Raw genomic sequence first — 13,280 nt, forward strand, 5'->3', positions numbered from 1 at the left:
TTATGTTTGCAGTCACATGACCCTCCTCTTTGCAATTAAAGAATTCGCGAAAGAAAGATTAAAGACTCTAGTTTTGGTATCTTAGTTTCGAGTTAATTGTCGGGGGTTTATATTGTGTAATTTTGGTCGTAATATGTATATGTATGGGTTGGTGGTTGCATTGTTGGTTGGCTGAAGATTCTAATGACATGTTTGGGAATTCGGTTAGGGCACATTATAGGGGAGGTGCTGCCCGATTTTCGTTAACATCCTAACTAGTTAAGGAACTAGCCGAGAAGGCGAGCGAAGGGATGAATGTTATGAATACTCGTGGGTAGTCTAAGTTGCTGAAAAGTAAAAGGTTGTTAATACTTACATTACTTCCATGTTAAATAGATTTCGAGGACAAGGATGTGGACGTGATTAAGAGAAGTCCATACAAGGTATGTGAAGCTTTCCTTTGGCGTGTTTTTGGAATAGACATGTAGAACTATTCTTCTTTTCTTTTGGCATGTCTTAGATATAAGTTATGAATGATATGTATACGATATTTGGGATTCAATCCATTCGTAAAGCCCTGAGTATGAGTCGAGACTCTTGTTTATTTCTTGGTATTAGAACTTCTGCAATAGTTGAGTCATTGCCTTTTTGTCTTCTATGTGATGAAAACTAGTACATGTAAAGCCTATTTCTTCTTTCCTTTGGAATGGCTTAACTTTAAGTGAAATGGTATATGATATAGGTTTAGAGGTAATTCCATTTATGGGCTTTGATTGTAACTCGTGACTTGTAGTCACTCCTGAACATTAAGAGTCTGAAAGTAGTCAAACTACTATTCTCGAGCCTGCTATATAATGAATAGTAAGTAGAGGTACTAGCTCCTCTTTTTAGAGGTTATGAATTGATAAATGTCGTTGATTGCATGAGTTGAGTCTTTGACTAGATAAATTGTGTTTCTGATTGCATAGACTATATTTCTGATTGCATAAATTATGTGGCATTATTTTGATGCATGTTTGTGATCCCTGAAGCCCCAACTGATGTAAGCCCTAATGACATCTAAAGGGATACCTCGGATAATTACTCCCCTAGTCTTCAGTGACGGTTCACTTGACTGTTTCATTGAGTCTCAGATAATGACTTAGTTGCATATGGTTTCTAACTACTCTACTCGTGCATACTGTAACCCATCCTTCCTCGAGTCCCATGATGGGCCGTGATATATTATCGTGCACAGTGTTACTGCTTCTTTCACCGCGTCCCGGGCTGAATGTGTATAGTTCCATGCACGAGGAGACGATGTCGTACGTGAGGTATGATATATGTTATATGTTATGACGATACGATTATTCACCGAGTCCCGGGCCGGCTGTAATATGATAGTATATGTGGGGAAATAAGGAAGGAACACCGAGTCCCTCCTTAGAGGGTCGGGTACATATGTATATTATGATGGTACGTTATAGACGTACACCACTCCATTCACCGAGTCCCTCACTAAAGGGCCGGATACTTTATGTAGGCATGCATATGAGATTAAAGCAATACATTGTGACCCTGAGCCCCGTAGTGAACCGGGTATAATACGATGATATACATGATAAGATGATACCGTATACGATGGTATGATACCGTATATGATGATATGATGAAATGAAATGCATTATGACACGATGATATGTGATTATGAAGTAATGATAATGACACTAAGTTCACTAGAGGGTCGGGCACAGTATATGGTAGTGTATAGGATCCGTGTCCTAAGGTGCATGTACAGTAATTTGTTAATTGTTATACTTATCCCCTGCATCCCTATTTCAGTTATGATCTCAGTTATGATGTGTTATGCTTTACATACTCAGTACATATATCGTACTGACCCCCCTTTTATAAGGGGGGCTGCATTTCATGCCCGCAGGTACAGATGTTTATTCTGGAGATCCATCAGCATAGGAATTCCTCTCAGTTGTGTCGGAAGTGCTTCACTGTTCTGGAGCCTAAATTTTGATGCTGGTCACTTAATGTATATATTTGTACATTCAGGGGTACGGCAGGGGTCTTGTCCCACCATATGTTGTTGTTACTATTCTTAGAGGTCTGTAGACATATGTATATGTGGTTGTTTATAAGTTTGTTTTGACTGTGCCTATATGTCATGTTGTAAATGTTTTTATATTATGGAAGCCTCGTCGGCGCGTGCCCTTTCATGATATGATATGAATGGAAGAGGCTATAGGAACATGAAAAAGTTTTAACTCATTGGGTTTTTTTTCGGGTAGTATCCCCTTGTTCATAGTTCAGTATGACTATAACAGATAGGTAGGTATACGGGGGTCCAGGTCGGACCCCAGTCGCGGCCTACGAGGTTGGGTCGTGACAGTTTAGGTGTATTTTTGACACTTATTGCTTTAGATTATTTTTTCATGGTTCTTTTTAGACCCTTATTTCAATTTTCAAGGCATTGATTTCTTTCAAAAACCCTCAAAGTTAAGTGTTTATTGCCGAGTTAGTATTAATGGTCAACCTTACTAAATTAAAAAAATATTAATTAATTTTTTTATTTTATTTTTATAATTAATTCTTTTTTAAAGTGTTCACATTTGTTTGTAAAATTTTCAAGAAGTTTTTTTTAAGGGTGAATTAGTAAAATTATCTTTATGATTTTTAAGCATCGTATAAAATAAAAAGTGATCAACTAATATAAAACGGAGAAAGTATCACAAAAAAATATTTTTTTATTTTATACCAAATAAAAGTCATTTAACTTTATGTTTACCACGTAAAAGCCGGGGAAAAAAATAATTTTGTCCAAGTTAACTAAGATATTTATTATCAAATATTAAAAAAAATATATAAATAAATTACTTATTAAAAATAGTTTCCATATCAAACACACCCTAAATAGGTTTTCATTCTCGTCCTTCCTTTTATTGTTTCCTTCCCTATGAAAAGTACCAATTTAACGGCTTTACATGAATTTGGCGACTGTTAATCAATTTTGCATAATGTGTTGTGTATGGATGTCATTTTTCCAAGTGGAGCCCACTGAAAAGGGGAAATTGCCCACTTGGTCCTCCTTTTTCTCCCACTTGGTGCCTCTTCTCTTCTATAAATACTGCCAAAGAGGAAGGCACAAATACGAAAGAAATTTTTTTTCTACTTTCTATATTTTTTTACTCTCTTTTCTTTATTAAATTGTCAAGTTAGTTAATTTTATAACACGTTATTAGTATGAGTTTCTGTCGCTTTGAGCTATATTTTTAGAGGTAATAAAAGGGGTAAGAATTTTATTTTCTTAAAATATCTAATATTTTTAAACTTGAATTTATTGTTCTTGATATTTCTGAAAAATGCTACTCATCATGAGCACTAGATGTCCAAATACATCTAAAATCGATGGGTCTGACAGACACCATCAAAGATGACAATATGACATCTAGTCAAGACCGTGCCAAATCCATGATTTTCTCCGCCACCATCTTGACGAGGGGTTAAAATTACAATACCTCACATTAAAAGATCCCCTTAAACTGTGGAAAAATCTAAAAGAAAGATATGACCACCTAAAATTGGTCATGCTTCCACAAGCACGTCATCATTGGCTAAATCTGAAATTAATGAATTTCAAATATATAACTGAATATAATTTTGTCTTGTATAGAATTATAGCTCAGTTAAATTTATGCGGAGAAGAAATCACTAAGCAAGATAAACTTGAAAATAAATATTCCACATTTTCACCCGCGAATATGTTTCTGCAGCAATATAGCGAAAAGGATTTTAAGAAATATTCTGAATTACTTTCTCACCTTTTTATTGCTGAACGCCACAATGAACTGCTAATGAAAAATCATGATAGTCGGCCCGTTAGTTCTTTTCCACTCCCTGAAGTGAATTAGGCAAATTATAACCAACGAGAAAGAGTTCATGACCCCAGTCGTCGTCATAGTCGAAAAAGAAATTATAATCATGATGCTCGGTTGGCACCGAAAAATGATCAGTAGTACAAAAAGAAGAGTGAAAAGCCAGAAGCTTTACCAAAGAAAAATTCAGAAAGTATATGTCATAGATGTGGAGGTATGGGGCACTGATCACGGATATGTCGGTCATCAAAACGCTTCGTTCAGCTATATCAGACATCCTTGAAAATAGCAGAAAATAATCCAGAGATAAATTTTATCTCTGAAGATAATATTGAGCCTATGCATCTTGATGTAGCTGATTTCTTTAATTTTTGAAAAGACAATATGAATATTAATAAGCCTAATAATATTTAATTTTCTTTTATTTATCTGTACTAAATATTATGTTTGTATTTTTCAATCCAAGTAAAATTTGTGTAATGAACCATGTATTAATTATAATATTTACTTTATTTTTTTTTGAAGAAAAATATGTATATGCCTCAAATTTTATTTGGATCAATGATCAATCACGAGGATATTTGTGTAATTGATAGTGGAACAACTCATGCTACTTTTAAAGACGAAAAATATTTTTCCAACTTACTTAGAAGAAAAGAAAATATTACTACAATTTTTGGTAATTCAAAAATGATTGAAGGCTCCGGAAGAGCTACTATAATTTTGCCTAAGGGGATAAAAATTATTATAGAAGATGCACTATTCTCTTCTAAATTCTCAAGAAACTTGTTAAGTTTTAAAAATATCCGCAGAAATGGATATCATGTTAAGACAGTAAATGAAATGAATACTGAGTATCTTGGTATAACCAATAGTGTCTCAGGCTAGAAATATATTTTGAAAAAACTACCAACTTTGTCGTCTGGCCTATATTATGCAAAAGTTAGTGCAATTAAAACCCATATGATCGTAAACCAGAAGTTTACTGATCTAAATACATTTGTGCTATGATATGATCAAATAGGTCATTCTGAATCAATAATGATGAGACGAATCCTTGAAAATTCAACTGGACATCCGTTAAAGAACCTGAAGATTCTTATGAATGATGAATTTTCATGTGTTGCTTGTTATCAAGATAAATTAATTGTCCGACCATCAACCCTGAAGGTTGGCATCTAATCTCCTGGCTTTTTAGAGCATATACATGGAGATATATATGTGGACCTATTCATCCACTTAGTGGATTGTTTAGATATTTTATAATCCTAATAGATACATCATCTAGATGGTTTCATGTGTGACTCTTATCATCTCACAATCTGGCGTTTGCGAAGTTGTTAGCACAAATAATAAGATTAAGGGCGTAATTCCCAGATTATCCAATTAAGGTCATTCGCTTCGATAATGCTGAAGAATTTATATCCCAAAATTTTGATGATTAAATCTTATCAATTGATATAAAAATTGAACGTCTTGTTGCTCATGTTCATACTCAAAATGGCCTTGCAGAGTCATTTATTAAGCACTTACAATTGATAGCAAGACCCCTACTAATAAAAATAAAATTGTCAATTACTGTTTGGGGTCATGCTATCTTACATGCCGCAGCACTGGTACATCTCAGACCGACACATTATAATAAATACTCTCCGTCACAATTAGTATTTGGTCATGAGCCAAATATAGCTCATCTACAAATTTTTGATTGTGCGGTATACGAGCCTGTAGCACCATCACAACATACAAAGATGGGCCCTCAATGAAGATTGGGCATATATGTTAGGTTGACTCACCCTCCATAATTCGATACCTTGAATCATTGACTGGAGACTTATTCACTACTCAATTTGCAGATTGTCGATTTGATGAAACAACTTTCCTGCAATTAGGGGGGAGAAAAAAGAATCCGAAAAAGAAATTGCGTGAAAAGCTTTATCACTATCTCAAATGTCAGATGCATTTACTGATTTGAAACGGATAACTAAGTCACATATCCTTGCAGTGAATGTGTCTATCTGAATTGATGTCCCAAAAGGACCACCTACTAGTATCATAGCTACTGAATCCCAAACACGCCTGAAGCATGGTAGACCATTGGGTTCAAAGGATAAAAATCCTAAAAAGATAAGCTGAGGCATAATAAAGATGATACTACAAAAGAACCTCCTAAAGAAGACACTCTTTTTTCCTTAACCAAGGTTTTGTCCCACTGAGTTTTTCTGATAAGGTTTTTAATGAGGCAGCACTCAAGACATATTATCAGATGCGTGTACTCTTCTTCCTTCACTAGGACTTTTTCTACTATATTTTTCCTGGTAAGGTTTTAACGAGGCATAATATTTATGAATATTTACGATAAATATGTATATTATTTTTTATAGAGTTTTTAAGGAGACACATTATACATGGACATCTAAGGGGGAATGTTGTGTATGGATGTCATTTTCCTAAATGGGGGCCACTGAAAAGTAGGCAAGTTGCCCACTTGGTCCTCCTTTTTCTCCCACTTGGTGCCTCTTCTCTTCTATAAATACTGCGAAAGAGGAAGGCACAAATACGAAAGAAAAATCCTTTCTACTCTCTCTCTATTCTCTTACTCTCTTTCCTTTATTAAATTGTCAAGTTAGTTAATTTTATAATATAATAAACTTTTTGTAAGTATTGATTCTCATCTTAGCACTAGAGAAGCAAAAAAAAAAATACATACATAAATAAATAAATAACGTTGAAAGGGAATTAGAATAGTACAATTACAAATAAAATTTGTATTTGTTATTAGACAAATAAAGAGTGCAGGAATGAGAGACCCATGACCACTAGGTCTACACTGACATATGTTAAAATAAAATGTGAAAATATTTATGATAATCAACACTAATGTCATGTACATAACAAACTTTAAGTACAAATATCTTAAAGGGAAAAAATATATTTAATTGATGCTCATCAGTTATGACAATTTCAAGAAAAAAGGTTACCGATAGAGGATGAATTTAGACGGGTCAAAATTGATAGAGTTTATTAATGGGCGAGTCATGTTACTGGGCTGAAATGAGCTAAAATGTGTGTCATAACTCAACCCACCCAATTCTTATTAAGTTTTAATTTTTTTATTTATTACTTAATAACTTTTTAGTACCCAATAAAATCAATTTTTTTCTTTATTACGACTCCATATAACATATCAATAAAATATAATTATTTTAAAAATATTTTGACAAGATTTCTTATGAGTCAATTTAGACAACATATCTATCCAATTTTTAATGAAAAATTACCTAAATCAAAAAACTTATTTTACATATTTTTTAAAATATCCTATCATTTGAAAAAATTATAAAAATTCATACTCGCTCCTATTCTTGGATACATCACTTTATCCAATGTATCGATCAGATAAATTATTTTTCGTGAAGTGTTAGGATGTTGGATATGTCACTTTACACGATGTATCGATCGGATACATCACTTTACACGATGTATCGATCGGATACATCACTTTACACGATGTATCACTCGGATATATCATGTAATGTGATGTATCGGGACGTTTTGCATTGAGATTTATCCGAATTTCACCAAATTTAAGGAATTTTTGTAATTTGAAAAAAAAAAGATATGATGTAATTAACTCTTAACATAGATTTGTGTAATCCATCTCATGGATTGAACAGGGTTGAAATGAGCTAATAGATGGGCTAGTTATTCTTGGATGGATTGAGCTTGAGTTTTTGTTTGTCTTCTTTACATTAAAAAATTACGCGATATGGCAAACCTTACTACTATATTACATATTTAGGGTATAGTTTAAAGATAATTAAGGCTCGCAGCAAATATAGCTATCTATTTACGCGGTATAGCGAATCTCGCTTGCCAGATATACAAATATATATGTATATTAGTTACCATTATATAATTTTTCTAACAAATATACATATAAATTCGACAGATATACATATACAATTCGCCTCTCGCTTGTCTCTCTCCTACCTTTCTCGATCTCACTCGCCTCTTTCCTCCCTCTATAGATCTTGCTCGTCTCACTCCTCCTCTCTCTCAATCTTGCTTGCCAGATATATAAATACATATGTGTACCAGTTACATATATACAATTTTTTGACAAAATATACATATATAATTCGACATATATATAAATATACAATTCGCCTTTCCTCCTCTCTCTCAATCTCGCTTGCCAGATATACATATACATATGTATACCAGTGTTTGTATATTTTGGTATACAAATAATTTGTGGGTATAAATTTTTTATAATGCGCTACAACTTTTGTATAATTCACTACAATATTTGTATAATAACAAATTTTATGTTTGCTATTATAAGTAATTAGGAAAACTATACACATATGGAGTAATTATGCTTAAAAGGTTTGTCATATCTAAAGATTCCCCCTTTTTGTTTTGTTAAATTGGTTAACAAATGCACGCCTTCTTTTGTTATAATAACTAAAAATGATATCGATCTAAACGTCAAATATCAATATACATATATAACAACACCTTATTATAGCAACCATGAAATTTTTAGACAAACGTTGTCACCATAACGAGGTGTGATTGAATCAGAGACTACGCGTATTTATATATATTTCTTCTCAATAGAAATTTGATATTAGTATTGGTTCCTAGTAAATTCAGATTCACACATTGCAAAGCCATTTCTATGTTTGGCCTCATTAATGCTACCTTTCATGTAGAATCATTAAATTGGTATTTTCAACATGGAAAGGAAATCAAGAATTATATTTTCCCTCATGAAAAGCTTTCAACAAGGAACCTCTCGTTCATGCAAAGAATATCTAGAATTTCATGAATGATGAGAATTCCTTTTGGGACATCGGAATAGAATTCTATAAATGCAACACCATATGAGGACCATATAAGTAGTAGAATTACACCTGTCAAATGGACAGGTTGGCCCCCTAACTAGTCCCTTAAGGGCCCGACACGGAGGAGATTGGACTGGATACTGGCCCAACCCAAAAAATAATTAGGCCGGCCCGGTCTATTTTTGACCTTGGACCGGTGAGACCGGCCCGGTAAGGGGACCGGTACCGGCCCACTGATCCACCAACCCGGTTCGCCAATTTTGTTTTTCTAAAATTAATTTTGGGCCACAATTTAGAAAAGAGTTGTTGGCCCAACTGCCAAATCTGAAATTTGCCACTTTTTTTTTAAAAAAATAAATTATTAATCAATTTTTTTTCTATAAATTCCTACAATATTTAATCATTTTTTCCGACCTACAATCATCTAATTCTCTCAATTCTCTCTTAAAGTGATATCAATCTTTTATTATTTTTTGCTATTAACAACATTAAGTGGAATTTTTCAACTTTCAAGTGTTCAACATTTCATCAATTTTATGATTCTTTGTTTGATTCCGACAATTTAGTATAATCGTTCCTTCTCTTGCTTTTATTTAGTAAATTAATTCTAGTATATTTAAATATTTAAATTTTTTGTTTATATTTTTTATTAGTTTAATTTGCATAATGAATAGATTAAACTATATAGATAAAAATGTTAAAAATTTGTGTCCCGATGGAGGTAGTGGTAGTAAGAAAAAAGTGCTTCCGATAGAGGTAGTACAGGTAGAAATTATTCTCGTATGCCTGAAGCACCACCTAGTGAATTTGGAGAAATAGGTGTAGGTTCACATGATATGAATGAAAATGAATATCAAGAAACTTACGGTATAAAAGAACCAAATGAATTTGAAGTAGAAATAAAACAAGATGATAATGCTGATGCGGATGTTACAATAACTAATCCTGATGTAGATTTAGGTAATGCTCAAATTAGAACTGTTAATCTTCCTCCACGATCTGTAGAAGAAAGAAAAAAAACTAGTTTAGTATGACATTATTTTGAGCGCATACATGGAACAACTAAAGTTCAATGTAAAGAGTATCAAAAAAAATTCGAGCATAAGACCGGGGATAATAGAGGTGGAATCGGTCAATTGACTAGGCATTTAGACAATCAGCATCTTGGTTGTAAAGAACGAATAGGGGTGCTACTGGCCCAGCTCAGAAAGAATAAACCCACAGACCAAAAAATTAACAGGAACGTATAATAAAACGAGGGACCATGAAGAGATAGCGAAAATGATAGCTATGGGTTGTCTACCTTTTTCATTTGCTTCTTCTGATGCTTTTATTCATTATATACAATCAATTTATAATCCTATGTTTAACGGTATTCCTAGAAGTACTTGTAGATCAGGTATTTTTAGACTTCATGGATAATATGCATATTATTTACGTTGATTATTAACAAATCTTCCATGTAAAGTTTCATTTACTTCTGATCTTGGTCGTCCTATAAATAAAATTGATTATTTAACTATTACTTGTCATTGGATAGATAAGGATTTTATTATGCAAAAATGTATTTTAGCATTTCAATATGATGAAGACCGAAGGCATAATGCATAATTTATTTTTGATTCTATATCAATGGTTATAAAATATTATGGTCTTGAACACAAAATTTTATGTATTTCTTTTGATAATGCATCTAACAACACCGTTGCTATTAATTCTTTGAAAACTAAGCTCCCCCCCTTTAAATGATATTTTTCATATTAGACGTACTTGTCATATATATAATTTAATTGTAAAAGATGAACTTTATTTGTTTGAGCCAACAATTGAAAAAATTAGGCATTTAGTTGGTTTTATTCAAGAAAATAATAGAAAAGCTAAACTTAAAGAATTTAAAAGAAAATACGAGGAAAATAATCTAAGACCTAGATTAATGCCCGAAGAAATTGAGACTATGAAATTCGACTTATAATTTTTTAAAGACTTATAATATTTATAAAACCCCTATAACTACAACTTTTAATCAATATGAATATAAATTTTCCGAAGTCATGTTGGAAGAATTTGATTGGACTAAATTAATGATGTTGTTATATTTTTAGAAAATTTTTATTTGGCTACTCTTGAATTTTTTAGTGCTTATTATCCTATTGTTTCTAATATTTTTGCTTATTTAGCCGAAATTTCTGTATTGCTTATGGAATATAAAAAGAAAGTTGATTATAAAGATGCTATTGTTGAAATGATAGACAAATTTTAAAAGTATTTTTTTCCTATTCCTCCTATTTATTTAATTGGTGCTATGTTAAATCTGTATATAAAATTTAATACTATGTCTGAATGTGTTCGCCTTATATATACTTCTATAGAAATTGGAAAAGATTAAGATCCTAGTATGTTTAAGGCGATGAGTGGTACAAATGATTATATTCAAACATTATATAATCATTATATCGATTTATTTGATAATGCTATCCCTAGTCATACTGTTCCTCTATCTCGTCCTTCTAACGAGCCATCATCTTTTAAAAGGCAGGCACGTAGTATGTCTGTCCATAATTTTTCTGATTTATCTATTTGAAATAGCATACAGCCTACATCACAACAGAGCATAAATCGGGATGAGCTTAATTATTATATGAGACAGACTACAGAGACCTACAATGAAAATAGTGTCATTACACTGAAATGGTGGAAGAATAATCCTAAACAATATCCAGTATTATCAACCATGGCTAGGAATGTGCTAAATATTTCAATGTCAACTGTTGCATCAAAGAGCGCATTTAGTCAAGGAAGACAGCAGATCAGAGACAATCGACACTCTTTGGGTATCAATGCCATGAATATTTTAGTTTACCTCAAAGATTGATTAGATCAGAGCTTAGGAATAAAAAAAGAGCAGAAGACACAGAAGAAGATGAGGAACTTGAAGAAATAATGTCAATTGGAGATCCTTCGGCACAAGCTAGTCCAAATTACGGATTTGTTGATTTTGAAAATTATGAGTCAATTCCTGTTATTGTTAATACAGATAAATTGGAGAAAATAATTTGAAATATGTAGAAGTTATAATTTATTATATACAACTAATTGTAAGTTTATAACTTGTATGTTTTGAATTTTATGAATATATTAATAAAGTCAAATTTTTTTCCATACAAATTTTATATGATTCAATTAAATAATTATATTTACTTTACATAATCATCTAAGGAAATAAAATTTGTAGTCACTATAAGATTTTAATACTTGAAAAAATATTATTATAATAAATAGTATATGATGAGTATATTTGTTATACATTGTAAGTATATATAATATATAATGTAGGTAATAGATAGTACCGGGCTGCCCTTTTATATTATTATAATAGATAGTATATTGTGAGTATATTTGGTATAATTTGTAAGTATATATATAATATATAATTAATTATATCACTATAATATATAGTATAATGTTAGTATATTAGATATAGATTGTAAGTATATATATACTATATAATTAAATATATCACTATAATAGACAATATATTTTTAGTATATAAATTATTATAATTACTTCTAAATTAACTAGATAACGATACACTATATTGATAATTGACTCAAATTTTTAAATACATAAATGCCGAAAAATATCAAATCCAACGGGTCCGACCCGGCCGACCCATTAAGCCTGAACCCTATACCCTTAATGGGTCACGAGCCGAGTTTTTGAAAATTTTTCACTGTTCAGACCGAATCGGCCCGGCCATTAGGGGTCCATTCTGCCCCGGCACCATGGTGACCCAAAAATAAAGTGGGCCAATCTGATTCGATCCGACCCACTTAACACCCTTAAGTAGACTAGTAACGTTGACATAAATAAGCTTTATTTTTAGGAGTGGACATAAAATACCGAAAACCAAATTATCGAACCGAACTGGCTATTTTGGTATTTCGGTACTTTGGTTCGGTATTTGGTACCAAAATTTAACAGTTTGGTATTTCGATTTCGGTTTTGGTATTTATAATTTTTCCGTGCGGAAATTATTTCTGTTGGGCCTCCTAAAAGATGTCTTTTAAACATAAAGGGCTATAGGCCCATTGCTATAATTTAAGTCCAGCCCAAACCTAATAATCTTTAAAGTCCAGCCCAAACTCAATAATCTTTAACTTATCTAACCCTAAGTCTCTAACACACTATTACACTAACATTTAACCTATTCACCTCAATACTTCAGTCTTCTGTTCTGAGTTCACTTACGCCGTCTTCAGCCCTTCACCTTCGCCGCTTCACGCCTTCACCGCTTCACATCGCCATCACCTTCACCGCTTCACTTGAAGGTAAGTTCTTTTTGCCTCTTCTCTTCCTCTTCCTCTTTCACTCTACATCCTTCACTTGTAACAGTGCCTAAATAATTGCAAGATTCACTTGTACGTCCTTCACTTAATGTTTCTTCTATACAGGAATTTGCAAGATTCATTCGAGTTCTTGGCTGCTATCCCATGGACACAAATCTATGATTGTTTACCTTCCATAAGTATGTTATGTTGGGAGATTTAACTTGTAGAGGAGTTGCTCAACTTCAAATTGTTGTATG

This window comes from Solanum dulcamara, chromosome 10, assembly GCF_947179165.1.
Source record: "Solanum dulcamara chromosome 10, daSolDulc1.2, whole genome shotgun sequence".
NCBI classification, from domain to species: domain Eukaryota; kingdom Viridiplantae; phylum Streptophyta; class Magnoliopsida; order Solanales; family Solanaceae; genus Solanum; species Solanum dulcamara.